Raw genomic sequence first — 23,211 nt, 5'->3', positions numbered from 1 at the left:
TTCTGTTTTCGTTCCACCCACACAACAGCTGCGTTGCAACAGCGTGGGCGCATCACTGGCCGCGGCTCTTCGAAGAAACACTGACCGACAAAAACGACGCATCAACAAAAAATAATAAGTGTACAGTAACGAAATTTCGGGAGTACGTTTCTCTAGGTAACATACTTAAGTGTCTAACATTGCAAGAACGCAGGTCAATGAAAGCACAAGATAAGCCATTACAAATGTGAAACGCTGGTACATTAATAACCGGTGTAACTGTCAGAATGTTGAATGCAAGCATCGAAAAGTGCACGGCCGGCCGTGGTGAGCGAGAGGTTCTAGGCGCTTCATTCCGGAACCGCGTGACTGCTCCGGTTGGTTCGAATCCTCTCTCGAGTATGGATGTGTGTGATGTCCTTAATGTCCTTAGGTTTGTTAGGTTTAAGTAGTTCTAAGTTCTAGGGAACTGATGACCTCAGAAGTTAAGACCCATAGTGCTCAGAGCCATTTGAACCACTTGAAAGTGCACGGACTGTGTTCTACAGGTGCCAGTTGTCAGTTTGTGGGACGGAGTTCCATGCTTGTTGCACTTGATCCTTCAATGCAGGGACAGATAACGCTCTCGATTACACTGGAGTTGTCCAATGTTGTCCCATTTGTGCTTGTCTGGACGTAGATTACACTGGAGGTTTTTTTTTGTGTTTAGGGCGCTCAACTACTAAGGTCATTAGTGCCCAAGTGCCCAGTGACAAACTTTAATGCATTAATAGCGTAGAAGAACGGAAGGGGGCAACATCTGAAAGTACTTACAAAGATTACAAAGACGCAGAGAACAAAATAAAAGTGTTAGAACTTTTTGGACAAGTCCGTCAGTGTAGTAAGACGAAGGACTCGAGCAGCTGCTCGAGGATCATCAGCTAAAAGTTCCTGTAAGGTAGACGGCAGACATAGGACAACACGAGAGTGAATGAAACGGGGATAGGACAATAGAACATGGCGCACCGTCAATGGATGAGCACAGGGGCACTGCAGAGAGGGGTCACCAGACAACAGGAAGCGGTGGCTAAATCGGCAATGCCCAATCCGCAACCTGGCCAAAATGACCTCCACTCGCCGGGTTAGGGCGTGAGAAGGTCGTCCAAGCCGTCGGGATCGGTTCGATGGCCATAAGCTTGTTTTCACGGAGAGAGGACCAAGCCTCATGCCACAGTGATGAAACGCGCCGACAAAGAACCCCGATAACATCAGAAGCGGTCCGAAGTAGGAGGACAGCCGCCTTGGCCGCAGCATGAGCAACTTCGTTCCCAGGCACACCAACTGGAGTTGTCCGATAACGTCCCATATGTGCTCGTCTGGACATAGATTTCGTCGTCAAGCGGGCACAGGCAAAATGTCGACACTGTTTAGGAAATGTCGGGGTACAACAACTGTTAGGGAGCGAGCGTTATCCTGGTGGAAAACACTACATGGAGTGCTGTTTATGAATGGCAGTGCAACAGGTCGAGTCACCAGACTGACGTAAATATTTGCACTTTGGGTGCGTATTGTAACCACTAGCGTGCTCCTGCTGTCGTGCGAAATCGCTTCGCAGACCGACGGCACCGACTTTCCCAACTTTCTGTGAGTGAATACCAATGGTGTAGCGTTCGCACCCTTCACTAAACGGTTCAAATCAAGATCTGAGCACTATGGGACTTAACTGCTCAGGTCATCAGACCCTAGAATTTAGAACTACTTAAACCTAACTAACCTAAGGACATCACACACATCCATGCCCGAGGCAGGATTCGAACCTGCGACCGTGGCGGTCTCGCAGTTCCAGACTGTAGCGCCTAGAGCCGCACCGCCACACCGGCCGCCCCTATTAAATGAGCTTGTTCAAGCTCAGTAACGTCTTGATAATGGCGTCTTCGTAGCTTTAAAGGCATTGTTGACTAACATCAGTTGACCATGTCCAATCCCAAAGGTAAATAACGATAACGATCGTTAGAGCGTGTACTTACAGTAAAGCTGATTTGCATACTCCTGGAGGTGCTACTAGCGCCACCCTTTTGCGACAGGTGCGAAAATTTGAATAGACATGATCTTTCAGATGTAGTGACACGGTTACCAACTTTAGTTCAGGTCACACAACTCCTCCTTGGTGATGCGATTCTTTTTTCGTTCAGTGCAATATTCCTTCTGAGTATGGCTAAAAGTTGTGTGGATCAGTTTCTACAACTTGTTGCCAGTCTCTTCACTGAACATCGGCATCAGCATAAATACAAGAATTTCGAACAACCGTTGGTGGCTTTTTTATTGTTATTTTATCACCCTCGCACCATACGGTCGGATGCAATTCGCTGCTCTACAGTCACATGACGATCAAAATTCTAAATCATACTATAAAATTTGGACTTAGCGACTGACAAAACCAAATGTTTCGCATAATGACAAGACAGACTGTCAGTGGCAAAGTTAAAATATAAGAGGCTGATTTGATGATTAATTAAAATACAGACACAGATGAATGCAGTACGAGTGTTGCACACCAATATATAAAAATGGATAGCTGCGTAAGCTAAAAGGTAAAAGGGCAATATGTTGACCGATTAAGATGGAAACATAGTTGAGTGAAGTGATGATAATGGTATCTTAAGAATGTAACTTTCAGGGAATGTGTGTAGCATCTTTGGAAGAGGGATTTGGGTGGTGGTGGTGGTGGTGGTGGTTAGTGTTTAACGTCCCGTCGACAACGAGGTCATTAGAGACGGAGCGGAAGCTCGGGTTAGGGAAGGATTGGGAAGGAAATCGGCAGTGCCCTTTCAAAGGAACCATCCCGGCATTGGCCTGAAACGATTTAGGGAAATCACGGAAAACCTAAATCAGAATGGCCGGAGACGGGATTGAACCGTCGTCCTCCCGAATGCGAGTCCAGTGTGCTAACCACTGCGCCACCTCGCTCGGTAGGGATTTGGGAAGGTGAAAGAGGGATGCAGTTCCGAAGCAAGACATGGGAAGTGGGTGGAGAGGAGAGAAGTGGAGAGGAAAGGAGCCCTGACAAGGGAAGGATTGTAGCAATCTCCATCTGGCAGGAGGGATATATATCAGGCTCGATTTCATAGTCAGGTAAGGGAAGGGGATCAAAGTTTCGTTGGGAGAGGAAGTGGAGAACGTGGAGGTAGTTGTTGGGGCAATTTGGTAATAGAGGGGCTGCAGAGTAACAGGATCAGTGAGTAGTGGGGAAACTGTGACCTGGATAGATCCGAGTTTATGGGTAACATAGGACACACAGAGGTGTTCAAGTTGTAAGAGTTAGGTAGGGAATTTTATAAGTTGGTAGAGGATGTGAGCAGGGGACGGTGAGCAGATCTGAAAGGCTAGGTGGAGTGCATGGCATTTGAGGATCTGTTGGGCTTGATAAAAGAAGGGAGGAGCGGAAGAAGTCCATGCCACATGTGCATAGCACAAGATGCGTTGGATCAAGGAGTTATAGGTGGGGAGTGTCATAGAAGTGTGTAATCCTATTGTCTGGCCATTTAACAGTTTTGTACTGTCAGTCTATTCTGAGCTTTGTGTTGAATATTTAGTGGATGTGACTTCTATGTTAGTCGGCGATGAAGTGTTAGGCCCAAGCTAATTTAGAGTGTATTTCATCAGATATGACGATCGTAAATTGTAACGTAAAATCAGTGGTGGCGTTTTCTTTTTTTTTCTATCATTTCATTCCTCCATGTGGGGGTGGGCTGGCAGCAGAGATGTAGCCGCTCTTCAGTCTACAGTTTTGAACATAATAATTTAATGTTCTAAAACATAAGAAGATGAACAAAATATGAGTATTGAAAATTTCTGGATAACGCTGATGTAGTGGTTGGCGTTTCGTGGCGAACTACTCGGAAGCGACGAGTTATAAGAGATGATGCTGATGTGATGTCTGTTTGATGTACAGCTCCAGTAAGGGATAAATTGAAGAGACTGTGATAGCATGGTGGAAAGCCAAATAAAAGACGATGTTAGAGAGGTGGCATTGAAGTTGTGGAGATGGAGACAGGTTGTTGGTATGGTTGGAAAAGTGATTTTGGTGGTAGGGATCTGGGCTGCTGAGGAGTTGGGAGGACTCCTCAAGGATGGGATGGGATGCCTTAAATAAGGGTGTCCTCACAGGGAAAGAGAAAGAGGGACTGGCTTTGGGAATATGTGGTAGTGACATTCACGTAACATACAGAATGGGCTGCTAGGGTGACCTGATACAGGATATATGAACGCTCGAACAGTTGGATGTTTTGAATGACAGTGGAGATGAGACAGACAATGTCTTCAACAGTAGGAGTAGGATGCATAGAGTTGTGTGAGTGGAGTGGTGTGTCAATATGGCGGACTGAGATAGTCAATTCACATTTGGTGGGAGGAATAAATGAAATGGGACTGGTTACAAGTGTTGCAGGTGTGTGGGGAGTGGAGGTTGGGAGAGCGTTGGTACAGGTGGCTAGCTTTGCAGTGGCGGCAGGAAGGACGATTTTTGCAGTCATAAGTGAAATGATCATCATAGATGAGGCATTTGTAATAGGCCCGGGCTTGGGATCTGGATGGCTCAGCTTCGTGTTTGAAGTGATAAACGTAGGCTCCATTCTGAAGGAGGTGATCTATGGTTGAGGGGTCTCTAGAAAAGATGTGAATGGGGAATGTAATACCAGCCTAAAGTCTTTTCGGATTTGGGATTTTCCCCACTATGATCTCAGGATCTAACACCTTGGCAACAGCAGGAAGCCAGCAGGCAGTGGAAGTGGGAGGGGCACCGGCCAGACTGATGTCGTGGGTTGACTCCTGTTGCTCTCGTATCGACCGCGAAGCCACTACCACTCGCTATACGCCGCGGCCCACTGGACTCACGTGGCGACCTCACCTCCGCCGACGCTCAAGACGGACAAGTCATCTTGTGTCTCGGTGCACGACCGCCCAACCGATCGATCTAACGCCAATGACCATTGCCTGAGCAAACTCGAGCAGACTGGCGGCCTAACGCGCAGACTCAGATGCAGGAACTAAGCCCAGATCGGGCCACCACTCGCTGAGTTCCTTTACTGGCGGAATGGAAAGTCTCTCATTTTGCCGGCTTTAAAGGTTGATCCGAACGACAGACATAGTAGCACTCCGAACGACAGACAGACACTAACTGCCTAACAAATGCGGACGAGAAACAGACTGGCAAGCTAGGGATGAGAGACTGATACATACTGACCGACTGGCGAGCCCCTTACATGCACGTAATCAGGTAACCTTTCCTCTTTCCCATCAGAGGGAGACACCAAAGCTGCAATTGACACAGCGGCGCCACTGCCAGAAACTGAGGGCGACTGCTTCACACTACGCGCTGCGGCGCTCTTTTCAAAACAGCTTTTTTTACCACGGCTCATGGGGTAATGCAGGAGTAGGTTTAATAATGAATAAAAATTGTGGGGATGCGGGTAAGCTACAACAAACGGCACAATGAACGCGTTATTGTGCCCAGGATATACACAGAGCCCACGCCTTTCACAGTAGTACAAGTTTATATGCCAACTAGCTCCGCAGATGACGAAGAGACTGATGAAATGTATGATAAGATAAAAGAAATTATTCAGATAGTGAATGGAGACGATTGTTTAATAGTCATGGCTGACTAAATTTCGATACTGCGAAAAGGAAGAGAAGGAAACGTAGTACATGAATATGGAATGGGGCAAAGCATTGAAAGAGGAGGCCGTCTAGTAGAATTTTGTACACAGCATAATTTAACCATAGATATCACTTGGTTCAAGTATCATGAAAGAAGTTTGCATATATGGAAGAGACCTGGAGATACTGGATGGTTTCAGATAGATTATATAATGGTTAGATAGATATTTTGGAACCAGGTTTTAAATTGTAAGATATTACCAGGGCTGATGTGGACTCTGGCCACAATCTATTAGTTATTAACTGTAAATTAAAACTGAAAAAACTGCGAAAAGGTGGGAATTTAAGGAGATGGAAACCGGATAAACTTAAAGTATCAGAGATTATAGAGAGTTTCAGGGAGATCATTAGAGAACGATTGACAGAAATGGAGGAAACAAATACAGTAAAAGAAGATAGCATAGCTTCGAGCGATGAAATTTTAAAGCCAAGAGAGCATAAGTAAATAAAAAGGCAAGTGCTAGTATAAATCATTGGGTAACAGAAGATATATTGAATTTAATTGATGAAACGATAAAATACCAAAATGCAGTAAATGAAAAAGGGAATAAAAACGTCCCAAATATAAGATCGACAGGAAGAGCAAAGTGACTAAGCAGGGATGGCTAGATTACAAATGTAAGGATGAAGAGGCTTATCTCACTAGCGTAAGATAGATACTGCCTACAGGAAAATTAAAGTGACCTGTGGAGAAAAGGGAACCACTCGTATGAATGTCAAGAGCTCAGATGGAAACTCAGTTCTAAGTAAATAAGGGAAAGAAGAAAGGTGGATAGAGAATGTAGAGGGTCAATACAAGGGCGATGTACGTGAGGACAATATTATGGACATGGAAGAGGATGTAGGTGAAGATCAAATGGGGGATATGGTACTGCGTGAAGAGTTTGACAGAGCATTTAAAGAGCTCAGTCGAAACAAGGAGTCGGGAGTAGACAATATTCCATTAGAACTACTGATGCCCTTGGGAGAGCCAGTCCTGACAAAACTCTACCATCTGGTGATCAATATGTACCAGACAGGCGAAATACCCTCAGACTTCAAGAAGAATATAATAATTTCAATCCCAAAGAAAGCAGGTGTTGACAGATGTGAAAATGACCGAAATATCGGTTTAATATCTACGACTTATCTTAGAAAATAGATTAACGAAAGGCAAACCTACGTCTCTAGCTTTTGTAATCACAGAGGAAGCTTTTGACAATGTTGACTAGAATACTCTATTTCGTGGCAGGGGTAAAACACAGGGAGCTAAAGGCTATTTACAATTTTTACAGAAACCGGATGGTAGTTATAAGAGGCATGAAATGGAAGCAGTGGTTGAGATGGGAGTGAGACAGGGTTGTAGCCTATGCATGATGTTATTCAATCTTTATATTGAGCAAGCAATAAAGGAAACAAAAGAAAAACTCGGAGCAGGAATTAAAATCCTCGGAGAAGAAATAAAAACTTTGAGGATTGCTGACGGCATTGTAATTCTGTCAGAGACAGTAAAGAACCTAGAAGAGCAGTTGATCGAAATGGACAGTGTCTTGAGAGGAGGATATAAGATGAAGATGAACGTGATAGGGAAACTAGAAAATCTGAAAAGGGAAATGCAAAGGCTCAATCTTGATATAGTAGCGGTCAGTGAAGTGAAGTAGAAGGAAGACAAGGACTTCTGGTCAAATGAGTATCGGGTAATATCAACAGCAGCAGAAAATGGTATAACAGGTGTAGGATTCGTTATGAATAGGAAGGTAGGGCAGAGGGTGTGTTACTGTGAACAGTTCAGTGACCGGGTTGTTCTAATCAGAATCGACAGCAGATCAACACCGACAACGATAGTTCAGGTATACATGCCGATGTCGCAAGCTGAAGATGAACAGATAGAGAAAGTGTATGAGGATATTGAAAGGGGGACGAAAATCTAATAGTCATAGGTGACTGGAATGCAGTTGTAGGGGAAGGAGTAGAAGAAAAAGTTACAGGAGAATATGGGCTTGGGGCAAGGAATGAAAGAGGAGAAAGACTAATTGAGTTCTGTAACAAGTTGCAGCTAGTAATAGCGAATACCCTGTTCAAGAATCACAAGAGGAGGAGGTATACTTGGAAAAGGCCGGGAGATACGGGAAGATTTCAATTAGATTACATCATGGTCAGGCAGAGATTCCGAAATCAGATACTGGATTGTAAGGCGTACCCAGGAGCAGATATAGGCTCAGATCACAATATAGTAGTGATGAAGAGTAGGCTGAAGTTCAAGACATTAGTCAGAAGAATCAACGCGCTAAGAAGTGGGATACGGAAGTTCTAAGGAATGACGAGATACTTTTGAAGTTCTCTAACGCTAGAGATACAGCAAAAAGGAATAGCGCAGTAGGCATCACAGTTGAAGAGGAATGGACGTCTCTAAAAAGGCCCATCACAGAAGTTGGGAAGGAAAACATAGGTACAAAGAAGGTAGATGCGAAGAAACCATGGGTAACAGAAGAAATATTTCAGTTGATTGATGAAAGGAGGAAGTACAAACAAGTTCCGGGAAAATCAGGAATACAGAAATACAAGTCGCTGAGGAATGAAATAAATAGGAAGTGCAGGGAAGCTAAGACGAAATGGCTGCAGGAAAAATGTGAAGACATCGAAAAAGATATGATTGTCGGAAGGACAGACTCAGCATACAGGAAAGTCAAAACAACCTTTGGTGACATTAAAAGCAACGGTGGTAACATTAGGAGTGCAACGGGAATTCCACTGTTAAATGCAGAGGAGAGAGCAGATAGATGGAAAGAATACATTGAAAGCCTCTATGAGGGTGAAGATTTGTCTGATGTGATAGAAGAAGAAACAGGAGTCGATTTAGAATAGATAGGGAATCCAGTATTAGAATCGGAATTTAAAAGAGCTTTGGAGGACGTACTGCCAAATAAGGCAGAAGGGAAAGATAACATTCCATCAGAATTTCTAAAATCATTAGGAGAAGTGGCAACAAAACGACTATTCACGTTGGTGTGTAGAATCTATGAGTCTGGCGACATACCATCTGACTTTCGGAAAAGCATCATCCACACAATTCCGAAGACGGTAAGAGCTGACAAGTGCGAGAATTATCGCACAATCAGCTTAACAGCTCATGCATCGAAGTTGCTTACAAGAATAATATACAGAAGAATGGAAAAGAAAATTGAGAATTCGCTAGGTGACGATCCGTTTGGCTTTAAGAAAAGTAAAGGCACGAGAGAGGCAATTCTGACGTTACGGCTAATAATGGAAGCAAGGCTAAAGAAAAATCAAGACACGTTCATAGGATTTGTCGACCTGGGAAAAGCGTTCGACAATATAAAATGGTGCAAGCTGTTCAAGATTCTGAAAAAAGTAGGGGTAAGCTATAGGGAGAGACGGTTTATATACAATATGTATAACAACCAAGAGGGAATAATAAGAGTGGACAATCAAGAACGAAGTGCTCGTATTAAGAATCTGTACATCGAGGAAGCAATGATGGAAATAAAAGAAAGGTTCAGGAGTGGAATTAAAATACAAGGTGAAAGGATATCATTGATACGATTCGCTGATGACATTGCTATCCTGAGTGAAAGTGAAGAAGAATTAAATGATCTGCTGAACGGAATGAACAGTCTAATGAGTACACAGTATGGTTTGAGAGTAAATTGGAGAAAGACGAAGGTAACGAGAAGTAGTAGAAATGAGAACAGCCAGAAACTTAACATCGGAATTGATGGTTACGAAGTCAGTCAATGAAGTTAAGGAATTCTGCTACCTAGGCAGTAAAATAACCAATGACGGACGGAGCAAGGAAGACATCAAAAGCAGACTCGCTATGGCAAAAAAGGCATTTCTGGCCAAGAGAAGTCTACTAATATCAAATACCGGCCTTAATTTGAGGAAGAAATTTCTGAGGATGTACGTCTGGAGTACAGCATTGAATGGTAGTGAAACATGGACTGTGGGAAAACCGTAACAGAAGAGAATCGAAGCATTTGGGATGTGGTGCTATAGACGAATGTTGAAAATTAGGTGGACTGATAAGGTAAGGAATGAGGAGGTTCTACCCAGAATCGGAGAGGAAAGGAATATGTGGAAAACACTGATAAGGAGAAGGGACAGGATGATAGGACACCTGCTAAGACATGAGGGAATGACTTCCATGGTACTAGAGGGAGCTGTAGAGGGCAAAAACTGTAGAGGCAGACAGAGATTGGAATACGTCAAGCAAATAATTGAGGACGTAGGTTGCATGTGCTACTCTGAGATGAAGAGGTTAGCACAGGAAAGGAATTCGTGGGGGGGCTGCATCAAACCAGTCAGTAGACTGACGACAAAAAAAAAAAAAAAAAAAAGAACAACGACAAAAGCAAAATGAGGATAATGCAATGTAGTCAAATTAAGTCCTGTGTACCTGACGGAATTAGATTAGGAAAGGAGACACTTAAAGTAGTAAAGGAGTTTTGCTATTTGGGGACCAAAATAACTTATGATGGTCGAAGCAGAGAGAATATAAAATGTAGACTGGCAATGGCAAGGAAAGCGTTTCTGAAGAAGAGGAATTTGTTAACATCGAGTAGAGATTTATGTGTGAGGAAGTCGTTTCTGAAAGTATGTGTATGGAGTGTCGCCATGTATGGAAGCGAAACGTGGACGATAAACAGTTTAGACAAGAAGAGAATAGAAGCTTTCGAAGTATGGTGCTACAGAAGAATGCTGAATCTTAGATGTGTAGATCGCAAAACTAATGAGGAGGTACTGAATGGAATTGGGGAGACGAGAAATTTGTGGCACAACTTGCCTTGAAGAAGGGATCGGTTGGTAGAACATGTTCTGGGGCATCAAGGGATCACTAATTTAGTATTGGAGGACACGTGGAGGGTAAAAATCGTAGAGGGAGACCAAGAGATGAATACACTAAACAGATTCAGAAGGATGGAGGTTGCAGCAGGTACTGGGAGATGAAGAAGCTTGCACAGGATAGAGTAGCATGGAGAGTTGCATCAAACCAGTCTCTGGACAGAAGACCACAACAACAACATATTTATGATTCAGGGTTAAGCGCCTAAATGCATGCCGCGTAACTACGTAAGTAAGAATATTACAAATAGAGTTTTTATCTCAGCAATTTATCAAGATGAAAAGCATGAGAATTTTATTATCGTGGAGTCGCGTTATGAATATTGCATGCTACTGTTAATAATTTCTTGGCTTAGTGTTCTTTCTCTTTAATTCTTCAAAAGCTATTAATAAAACATCGGCCGAGTAGCGGCTCAAAGAAATCGCTGAACTGCAGTCCTGGTTGAGTATCTTACTGTTTTAAAGCAATTGTTATTGCTATATTTGAAATTTATTTGCAGAGTAAGTATATGTAGTACTCGCAGCCGTATCTTGTACAGGAAGCGCTAAAGGATTTTTTTTAACAATTGAGCTAAATGACTGTTAACAATGCTGACGGTCTCGCAGCGCTTGACTCAGCTCAGCTTCCTGAAAACTTATTAAAATACAAACATCAAAAATGTTTTGCATCACATCGGCTCCAAGAGTTTCGGAATCGCTACAGAAAACTGGAAAACAAATCAGCATAAACGTCACCTCCGCTCATTTCATTGCTCATGAAAAGCACACATTGCATGTTGTACCACCATACAGCGAGACATTCAGAGGTGGTGGTCCAGATTACTGTACACACCGGTACGTCTAATATCCAGTAGCACGTCCTCTTGCACTGATAAATGTCTGTATTCGTCGTGGCATACTATCCACAAGTTCATCAAGGCACTGTTGGTCCAGATTGTCCCACTCCTCAACGGTGCTTCGGCGTAGATCCGTCAGGATGTCTGGTGGGTCACTTCGCCCATGAACAGAGCTTTTCAAACCATCCCAGGCATGTCGATAGGATTCATATTTGGAGAACATGCCGGCTACTCTAGTCGAGCGATGTCATTATCCTGAAGGAAGTCATTCACAAGATGTGCACGATGTGCCTCGCCAATATGCTGCCGATATAGTTACACAAAGGATGGCATTCATGTACGGTACAGCCGTTACAGAACATTTCTCATGACCACCAGCGGCGTACGTCAGACCCACACAATGACACCCCAAAACAGCAGGGAACCTCCACCTTGCTGCACTCGCTGGACAGTGTGTCTAAGGCGTTCAGCCTCAGCACGTTGCCTTCGTACACGTCTTCCATGGTTGTCTGGTTGAAGGCATACGTGACACTCATCGGTCGGTCATAAACGGTCCATTCGGCCTGTTGCTATTGCCGCATCTGCATCGCGCTGTGCAAGGTGTCGTGGTTACAAAGATGGACCTCGCCATGGACGTCGGGAGTGAAGTTGCGCACCATTCAGACCTTTGCGCACAGTTTGAGTCGTAAAATGACGTCCTGTGGATGCACGGAAAGCATTATTCAACGTGGTGGCGTTGCTGTCAGAGATCCTCCGAGCCATAATCCGTAGGTAGCGGTCATCCACTGCAGTAGTAGCCCTTGGACAGTCTGAGTGACGTAAGTCATCGACAGTTCCTGTCTCTCTGTGTCTCCTCCACGTCCTAACAACATCACTTTGGTTCCCTCCGAGACGGCTGGACACTTCCCTCGTCGAGAGCCTTTCCTGACACATAGTAACAGTGTGGACGCGATCGAACCGCGGTATTGACCGGCTAAGCATGGTTGAACTAAAGACAACACGAGCCCTGTACCTCTTTCCTGGTGGAATGACTGGATCTGATCGGCTATCAGACTGCCTCCGTCTAATAGGCGGTGCACATGCGTGGTTATCTACATCTCCTGGCGGGTTTAGTGACATCTCTGAGCAGTCAGAGCGACTGTGTTGTGATACAGTATCCACAGTCAACGTCTGTCTTCAGGAGTTGTGGGAACCAGGGTGATGCAAAACGTTTTTTGATGTGTGTATTTTGCTTTGGGAGGAGGGGCAGACCAAATACTTAAGTAAAAACAGTTTTATACTAGACAACATGTAATGTTATTACAAATGTTAACACTTACGTAGGCAATGGCCGACCGTGCGTGCTATTCAGACCAGACTACAAGAGAGAGTATCATAGTTATTATCTGCGAATTACATTGTGCTGTGAAGTGTTTAAAAATGTCCTTTGCTTCAAAGAACACACATTTTTATACAGATTCATTGTCTCATTTTCTCGACAACATAATTGCAGTATGTATTTTACATTTTTAATATTATTTACAGTTATTCATATTTATTTAAACCAAGAGTCTTTCATTAATTGATATTTCCAGAAGCACACGGTACAGCCTCAGAGTGGGAGTTGTGATACCTAATTACGTCGACCTGATGACAGTGGTGCCGTCAGAGGCTCTTCGTCGGTACGATTGGAAGTAAAGAGTAATAGATAACGCAGGCGGCAGACAAGAACCGTGAAGCTCACCGAACTATGACGACTGAGGTAATTCTAAGCGTCGTTCTACGTGGAAGACTGAAAATAAATGTTCCATTTAGAAAAAGCCATTGCCAAAGCACGTAGTTATAATTTTGCTTTTGTAGTAAAAACATGTATACCCCACTTCAGATACATTTTTCTGGGATACCTTGTCGAGGAGAGTCGGTCTTGCTACTGAGCGAGGGCTGCACGGTGTAAAAACACTTGATTGGTATGTGAGAGAGCTGTCATTCGAATTGTAGGCCTGCCAACCTTAGCTTGTCCTCCTTTAAGGACCTCGAAGTCGACTGCACGTCAACATTTAGTAAAAATGTTGGTAAATGAAGCTATCGTGCCTACCTTAACGTCAGGTTTAGCATATATCAGAAGAAAACAAAGTGGATGTCCCGGTACTGTGTGAGACACCAGGAGCAGCGTAAGGAGCAATCTTTAATATTCAGTGCACCAATTGAAACAAATTTGGTTACTGTCGAGTTGTGATAAAAATTGCTGTTTAGAAAAGCGTGCCGCAGCGCGTAGTGTGAAGCAATCGTCCTCCCGTTTCTGGCGGTGGCGCCGCTGTGGCAATCGCAGCTTTGGTGTCTCCCTCTGGTGGGAAAGGGGGCGCTATGCGCTTGCCAGAGTCAGTCTCGGTCAGTCTCCCTTCCGCATTTGTTAGCATTTAGTGCCTGTCTGTCGTTCGGAGTGCTAGTATGTCTGTCGTTCGGATCAACCTTTAATGCCGGCAAAATGAGAGTCTTTCCATTCCGCCAGTAAGAGAACTCAGCGAGTGGTCGCCCGGTCGGGGCTTAGTTCCTGCATCTGAGTCTGCGCGTTAGGCCGCCAGTTTGCTCGAGTTTGCTAGGCAATGGTCATTGGCGGTTGGATCGATCGGTTGGTCGGTCACGCACTGAGACACAAGATGACTTGTCCGTCTTCAGCGTCCGCGCATGTGAGGTCACCACGTGAGTCCAGTGGGCCGCGGCGTATAGCAAGGGGTAATGACCTCGCACTCGACCCAAAGGCAACAGGAGTCAACCCACGACATCAACTTGGCCTGTGTGAGCTACGACGCCGTGAGACGGGAGATCGGCGCGCCTTCCTGCGTCCGTTGAAGCGGCTGGCAGTGGACGGATCGAGAGAGCGATTTGGCGGTGCTGCGCCGGGTCTTCTCGAGAAATCGCAGTTTATTAGAAGTGATGAGTGACATGTCGTTTAATTTACTCTTGTTAAATTCTACTTGTTTTCTTGGTGAGGTCACCAGCCGTTTTGCTTTGGGGTCGTCCCACCATTATTTTCCGTTCGCCCACCCGCGGGAAGGCGGTTGTTCATAAATTTGGTGGTATGTTTTTGCCTTGTGGAGTGGGAGCGGGTTAGAGCAACCTGCGGTTCGGGTTGTTCAGTAATCTCCCTATCAATCTATCCTACGTTAGTAGCTGCCTCTGTCATTTTTGTCGGATTTGGTGTGTTAACGAATTTATTGCTTGGAGTGTAACGGCGTAATACCCGAAATATGTTTTGATCTTTGCAAACTTAGATATTATTGCCTATGTTCTTGAGAGGTGGTATCTGTGTGTGTACAGCATCTTAACTATTGTTTGGCCAACCTTGTAGAATTTTACATAAGATTGCATTTCATGGGTTTTTATTTTACTGATCATTTTATTATATAAAGTTGCCACCCTTACACCGTAAGACTTTTCTTAGAAGTTAAAATCAAGTTCCACCTTCAGTGGTAAGGTCAATATTTTAATTGTTAGTGTTTTGTACCATTTCCATCCCTCCTAGACGGGGTGCATAGTTTGTGTGCTTGTGTAAATTGTTAAAACTCTTTGTTTAAAGTTATCTGGTGTGTTGCATATTTGCACCAATGTAGTCTTTCAGAGTCTGTTGTGAGCGGTCGTAACTACGGCTGTGTCAAAAGGGAGCGGCAGGGTTCTCTGCCTGAAAGCTCATGCAGTCAAAACTTGTTTCTTTGTGCCTCTGAATAAATTGTTACTTTGATATTTAGAGGGTGCTTTCAGGCATAGCCTTTTGATGAATACGAGCTGTGGACAGCCCAATTGCCTAATCGTATAACCAACTCACGAAAATCCGTGAATCCATTATAGCGAAAACGAGGAAAACCCTGCTAATTTTCTCTTAGATAAACGTCGATAAGCTGATATATGGTTCCACGGATCTACTAACTTAGGAAAGTCTCGAGCCCACTCTCTTGTAGCTATAAATGAGCTTTCGTTGCTTGACGACATATGATTTTCTCTTTCCACAATATACGTGGTGCAGCAAAATACTAGAAACCTCTGTGAGGGGCCGTGTGGATACTACGCATCAAACTACAGTAAATGAAAAGAAGAACGACCTCCGAATAACTGAGAGCAACACATTTAAGCGAAGTAACATTTGAGGGTGTACTTAAATGCGTTCTGGAGCAACTAGTCCGTGCCACAAACTTCTCAGATAGCTCGCTTCAACCCCGTACTTGGCCAATGGTCTTGACCGTCTTCACAGAGTTACGTAACGACCAACATGATCCATTTCTTCTCGATGAACATCATTTCATTCACTTCGTCACACAGCATGCTCATATTCGTCGTCTTCACTTTGTAGCACCCGATGTATAATTTAAATTGCGAACAGAATTGCGAATCCTTTAGAGTTCGACAAACAGTGAGACTTGTGGTGCCGTTTTGCCTCCCCAGCGGTCGAATCTACATCTTCATGGATACTCTGCAAATCACATTCAAGTGCCTGATTCCCACTTTCGATGACTTCGCTGAACAATAACGTCCGTGTTGGTTCGAGTAACTTTCGGCTGGCAGCGCTTGGCTGCCCCATTCCACCGCAGCGCAGACAGGTCAGTCAGGCTTTCAACTTGTCAGAGCACTCACTGCATGTGAGCGATGGAGGCTGAAACAATGACAAGTGGAAAAATAATGAAACGGTTGCTGGTAGGCGGTTACAAATTTTGTTTCCATAAGTGTCTCGTCGATGGTGTTGACAGACACAAGTGTACGTGTGTTTTGTGAAATGAAATTTTTTAAATTGTATTCTCGGTTCGCAATTAGACCATTAATCTTGTAAAGCTCGTCTCTGGCTTATTAAACCAGCAGAGAGTTGGTAATATTGTGAAAAGAAAGGCTGAAGAAATTTTGTGTGAGCACCCTTCGCAACACACGCGCCTCGAGTTAGCTAACAGTTATACTGACGCTCTCACAACTCAGAATTTGGTTTGAAAAAGGCAAAATATTAATGACACTCGATTACATATACTTGTAAAGCTGTTCAATAACTTACTAAAATTACATTAAGCACTGACGAGATGCGTTTTCCACACACACAGATGAGAAAGTTTTTATTTGTCAACGATCCTGAAAAGAATACTGTGAGCAGCTCATGTCAAACGAATTTCAGTTTTCTGAAAGAGTCGGGAAATTTATTTACGGATGTACCCTTGAAAGTGGCCAAATTCATGGGGTAGGCAAAATTACTATTTCCCATAGGTCACCCTCTTGCTCCCCCCCCCCCCCAAAAAAACACAAAAAACAAAAAAAGACATGTAAGGAAACATTGTCCTTGACTGCAAAGCAAATAACGCCTGTCCAGACATCATACACATTGATTCTGAGGCGGCAGTTTACCCTCAGGCGGATATGATGGAGAGAAACTCAATTATTGGGATTATCAAATTATTTTAATTCAAAGGAATCGGAAAACTTCTTAACTTTCTGAGAGAACTGAGCCACTTACGCAAAGATTTTAAGGAAAACGGTTACAACAACAAACAGGTCTCACAAGCAGTGTCAGCCAAGCCTCATGGGACGAAGACCTCTGAATAAGACTCCAAGCAGGTTGCATTCTTACCGTTTTGTGGTTCGACAACAGGCAAAATTAGTCGGCTCCTGAAGAGACATAAAATAGACACAATCTTCAGGCCTCCGGCAAAGATCCGGCAACTAATGAAATCTGTGAAAGACGATGTATGCCTCAGAACGCCAGGAATTTACAAGATACCTTCTGGATGTGGGCAGTTCTTTCTCGGCCAGACTGTTCGCACTGTTGAACACCACCGCATAGACGCGAAAGGTGTTACCGCCTGCGCTATCCCGAAATGTCAGCTGTAGGAGAACATACTCTGGGAAACTATAACCGAATTGCATTCGATGAGTTATCTGTTATTAAACGGAATTATGGCTTCTGGGATAACGTGATAAACGAGGCCATAGAGATTAGAATTTCTGACAAGACCTTCAATAGAGACTGTGGATTGCAGCTGAGTACAGCATGGGATCCGTTGTTGAGGGAGTTGAAGCGGCCCCGACGGTCGCGCGGTCAAAACACTACCATATATGGTGCGGGACCGAGCACCAGTGACGTCACGAGCGGCGTCACGACCGACCACGCGGCTATATAAGTACGGCAATGACAACCACGCGACAGTCATCCACATGACAATGGCAGAGGAGATCTCTTCCGAAAGCTCGTCGGCAGCAAACCACTTGACGCGGATTGAAACCCGAGAATGTTTTATTACTGATGTTTGAAACATCCAATTTTGCTCGTACTGTACTCGTGCTACGAGAATATCAACAAGCGAAACATCTTTAACCATACTTACCGCCTTTAGATAGTCCTAAGTCAGTATAAAATGGGAATGGAAACATTACGGTGCTGTCGGTAGCTTATAAGAATCAAGATGCATGCTAAGGAAAGTAAGATAGCAACAGATTAGAGTCAGTACGTCTGCTGTTGGATAAATACTGTGGCAGCTAATGGGAATGAAGACGTGCGTTTCGGATTCAAATCGGGGTCAGCCTACTGCTCGACCATCTGTTTTCTAAGGCAGACTTTGTCAGATCGTAAATCCTCGTTACAGCAACACGAGAAGTAGGGTTTAACGTCCCACCGTTGACGAGGCCATTAGAAACAGCACATCAGATAGGGCTACGAAGGGGCAGCAGTTCGGATGTGTCTTTCTCAAAGGAACCATCTCAGTCTTCCTCTTAGCTGAATCAGGGAATCCACCTCATCTGGATGCCCGGGGAAGGATTTGAGTTCGCTGTGCCATGTGGCCCGGTAACAGCTGAATGAGTCTTCGTGAAAGTAGGTAATGGGTTCCGGTTTACTTTTTTCCCGAGTTAACTGATTGGTTATATTTCATTCCCATAATTTTTGAACTTCACTGTAAAATCGATAAAACCCCTGCGTCACAGGATAGGTCATCACGGACGTGCTAGTTACTCACAGTAACTTCTTCCGGTACTCGTTCGGTTGTTCAACTACTGCATTCATAGGCTTCAGTGTTTTCAGGCAGATTTTAATGTGAAGTGATCTAGACGGTATCAGTGTGAGTGTGTTTCATATCTCAGAAATTATGTTCTGCTCCCTAGTTTTCATTTGCACCATGTAGCAGAGTTGTTTATGAGGAAACTACCATTTAGTGTAACGCCTAAAAAGAATTGTTTTTGGTATTATCTCCTCAATGATTATTATTTTCCAGAATTTGGTTGGTACTTTTGAGCCCTTCGTAGTTAATCTGCACCCAGATTTCTTTAGTTTAATATTATTTAATAGCGATGTTGATTATAAAGTGGTTACTCAAAACACGAAATTAACAGTTATCACGTGTAAAATGTTAGGAAATAGTATACAGAAGACCATCGAGAGTAAAACAAGCATATCAGTAGAAGAGCTTTTTTCGAATCCGGACGGAATTAACTCAGCAGTAGAAATACCATGTGTGTAGAAATATTAGAATTTGAAAAAACAAACCATAATAAATTTTTTGTGAACTGGAGGATGTAGTGATCAAGCGGTATGCATACAACATGAAGGCCCTTATAAAGCACGTCAGGAGTCTCAGGAAATATTGAAATTAATTGTCTGAGTCAATGTTTACTAGTTTTACTTAACGTATTAGCCTCCATTTGCTGAAGCTTTTCTTAGAATCATCATAATAGCTTTCTAAATAGTACATAATTTTTACTTCTCACTCCATTTGTTGTTTAAAAGAAATTCTTTTGGATGTGACAGCCACACAGTTTACCGCCGCTTTACCGTTTACAACACTTGTCATTTGTACTAGAATATCTTTGTGAGAAAGCAGATTTTGGTGGCATACTCTCAAAACTAATAGAATCAAATAGTAAATACGTCATGCGATACTAGAGATACAAATCAGAACGTTACTGCCCTCGGAGGAGTGTTTGGTTGTACATTATTTCAGTTAGAGGTACACAAATACCATACTTCACAAGACAATCTGAGCGCCTACGTATCACTAAATGTCAAATGTGGATGGAATTTTATTTACTTTGTAGCAACAACAATAAAAATAATACCTATCAGCATCGATACGTGAAACAATCAAACCTTCCCGCACGGAAAACTGAGAAGTAGACTGTCTGGAGCCCTGAGGAAGTCTCGTGTTTAAAATAAAAGAGTGTGAACGTATTTCGTGTTTGTGATAAGTAATACGAATAAAATGGTAATTGTTTACCAATAGCGTGTTCAATCGCCATCAGTTCTAGTCCGCTAATAGCAGATATTAATTACTTAATTATGTTTTCGAAACGTCGTGTTGTTCGTAATATGAATGGAATTATTTCCTTAGACTACAATGGATGTGATGTAACTGCTGAACGTGTTTTCCATATATTTTATTCGGATCTTAGTTGATGATACATCTTGATTTTAGCTATTGTGCGTAATAATTACGTGTTACATTACTCTACACAGTTATGGAAGATACTATTGTAAAAATGCAGAAGTACGTCTACAAGTCCTATAAAAATCAGGAATTGCATGCTCCTTTAATCACTTTCGTACCAGCGAAGACATTAAGTATTGCCGTTTATTTGAAAGCTTCTTCTGCGAGTCCTACCCAACAATTCAAACTTACGTAACATGCCCATTTAAATGTTAGTGGCAGTAGTCTCATAACCGAATAGAATACAAGAGGAAAATTCGAAATGACTTTCGATCAAAACATCCTGCATGAAGACAGAGGAATGAATGAATTACTTTTTCGGTACACAGGAACTACCTTTCTTGTATTGCATAGCCGGCCGTTGTAGGCTAGCGGTTCTGGGCGCTTCAGTCCGGAACCGAGCGACCGCAACTGTCGCAGGTTCGAATCCTGACTCGAGCATGGCTGTGAGTAATGTCCTTAGGTTAGTTAGATTTAAGTAGTTCTACGTTCTAGGGGACTGATGACCTTAGATGTTAAGTCCCATAGGGCTCAGAGCCATTTGAACCATTTGTATTGCATCTAGAAAAGTAACTAAATTACGATAGCAACAATAATGTCTCTAGGCGCTCAGTCCGGAGCCGCGCGACTGCTACGGTCGCAGGTTCGAATCCTGCCTCGGGCATGGATGTGTGTGATGTCCTTAGGTTAGTTAGGTTCAAGTAGTTCTAAGTTTAGGGGACTGATGACCTCAGATGTTACGTCCCATAGTGCTGAGGCCCATTTGAACCAACAATAATGTCACATTACATCTAACTAGGACGTTGAGAGTGAAAACGTACAAAAGCTTCTCCAAGAAGCGGCGATTGTTTTCGGAGGTACTTTCTGTGAACTAATTTCCTGTCATTATTTACATAATGCAGGTTACTTCTTTATTGTTTTCATGTTAAAATACAAATATCGATCAGAAAATTTTTGTGTGAGTGCTCGTTGGGAACGAGTTGAATGTTCCTCTAGTCAGTTAAGTGATCAAATGTTCGAATGTGTGTGAATTCCTAAGGGACCAAACTGCTTAGGTCATCGGTCCCTAGACTTACACACTACTTAAACTTATACTAAGAACAACACACACACCCATGCCCGAGGGAGTACTCGAACCTCCGGCGGGAGGGGCCGTGCAGTCCGTAACATGACGCCTCAAACCACGTGGCCGCTCCGCGTGGAGCGAATTGATCGACGTCGTTCTCCAATAACCTGTACTGCAAGATAATGTCTTGATCTTTCCATACGTCCTGTAATCATATTTTTATAATCCCTCTGGCACGAACGAGCCGTTTTACTTTTGCGCACAGGTTTCCATTTAAAGACTCATTTGCAAGCGAGTACAAAATTACCTAGTTCTGAAAGTTTTAACAAACAAGAGATTCCCATATATTTATTTCCCCCACGATTCTATAAATCCCTCCTACTCTGTCAGTCGTAATTTTATTACTTTCTGTGGCATCACATCTGAAAACCGTTCCGATTGTTATTTCCTTGTGTGGCCATTGTCAACTGTCAGTGCTATGCACCTTTAACCCCTTTCCTAGAGTTATTTTGCTCTGCGTCTCATATTATCATCTCTTCCCTAAGGTTTTACACTCTCGAATCTTCACCTTTCGCGAGCAAGTGCTCTGTCAACTTAGCTACCCCACTACGACTCACGACTTCTGCTCACATTTTTACCTTCCGCCAGTACCTCGTCTGCTAACTTTCAAGCTTCACAGTTCTCTTTCGCCACTGGGAGGAGTAGCACTTCTGTAAATAAAAGGAAATTGTGAGGACGTGACTTAGCCACAGCGTGGACAGTTGTTTACAGGATGAATTATCACTCTGCAGTGGAGTGTGTGTGTGTATTAAACTCCCTGACAAAAAATGTGGGTAAGAATGGGTTTCAAATGTTGGATCTTTGTCTTTCGCCGGCCACTGTACTACCAACTGACCTACCGAAGCACGACTTAATGCTAGGGTTGTCACATTAATTTGACAAAAGTAGAGAACATTGCCTAGTGGAAGGATTAGCTGATCTCAGGACTGAGGCTAAACACAATAAAATAGTAAACACTGAAAATTATATTTATTATTGCTAGTTACACCATTTAATAAATTTTTGTATTATAACAATTAAGTTTTAAATTGTTGGTAGTTAAGCGTCCCAGTAGTTTTTATTCCACTACGTATGCATGAGGGAATTAAAATCTCAGCATGAATACTTGAGCACTGACAATACCTGCATACATTGCAGATAATCAGGTAAATACATAACATAACAAATTACTATGTTCGATTTTTCTTTGCTACTTGTGAGTCAAAGCCTGCAGATAGGTAAAATTTTTTAACGAATATCATACATCCCAGTTTTCGAGTAACAGTAAGTAAACGTGGTATCCCCTACAAAAACATTTTATCTTCTTACGTAAATGAGATCAAATTATAGCGAAAACTTTTTCCTGTATGGAAGCCACATAAGTATTTTATTACGTTCTTGCAGTTAGTATATCGCCAGAAAAAAAATTGTACACCTGGAAAGACGAAGTCGAGTGTGATCCGATGACGGTACTTGCCACCTTGGAGATAGTAGACGTACTTATAATGTTTTCAAAGTATTCCGTGAGTAGCCTACCCTTTAATTGGGAATGCTCGCAGCCAGAAGGCTAAGTGTGCTGCAAATGTGTGAAACAAGAAGAGAGCCATGCAATGGAGAAGCACTCACGCATCCTACAGCCAGATAAGTGAGCTTGAAAGGGGTCAAACTGCGGCCTTCCGATTGGTCTGATGGCCTTTCAGAGAATTACTACACAAGTTGAACATCCTGTGTCAATTGTGGAACGATGCACTTAAAAGTGATCATTCTCACACCCATATACGAGGTTCTGGACATGGAAACAGCATTGACGCTCGCCAGGATAGTCGTATTGTAAGAACAACATTGGAGGATCATACAGGTACCACAGCACAGATAAGATGGCTTATAAGCCCAGACGTGTCAACACGAATTTTTGTGAATCAGTTATTAGCAGTTGGACTACAGGCAAGCACGCCACAGCATTGACGAGCCTGGTTCGACTGATGCTGTCGGGGGATCACTAGAAATGGCGAGTCAGTGTTTTCAGAAATGATAGCAGATTCTGCCTGCTCGTAGGTGATGGTCGTTTGCGCGCACGTCGCAGGCTCGGTAAGAACTGTGGAGCGCATTCGTCCAAGACAGACTGGCCCCTCTTTTCTGGAGGGGATGCTGACCAGAACTCGGTATGTTCAGGAATTTGTTAGACCTTTTGCCGTTTTTGGAAAAACAGAGGGGATGTGTTTTTCCAAGAGGATAATGATCGCCCACAAACTGCCTGCGAAACTCGACGAGCTGTGCAAGCAGTGTGGCGATTTCCCTGACCAGCACACTATCCAGACTTGTCTCCACT

This window comes from Schistocerca gregaria, chromosome 4 (genome assembly GCF_023897955.1).
Source record: "Schistocerca gregaria isolate iqSchGreg1 chromosome 4, iqSchGreg1.2, whole genome shotgun sequence".
Classification (NCBI taxonomy): Eukaryota; Metazoa; Arthropoda; class Insecta; order Orthoptera; family Acrididae; genus Schistocerca; species Schistocerca gregaria.
Note: the sequence above shows the minus strand (reverse complement) of the source record.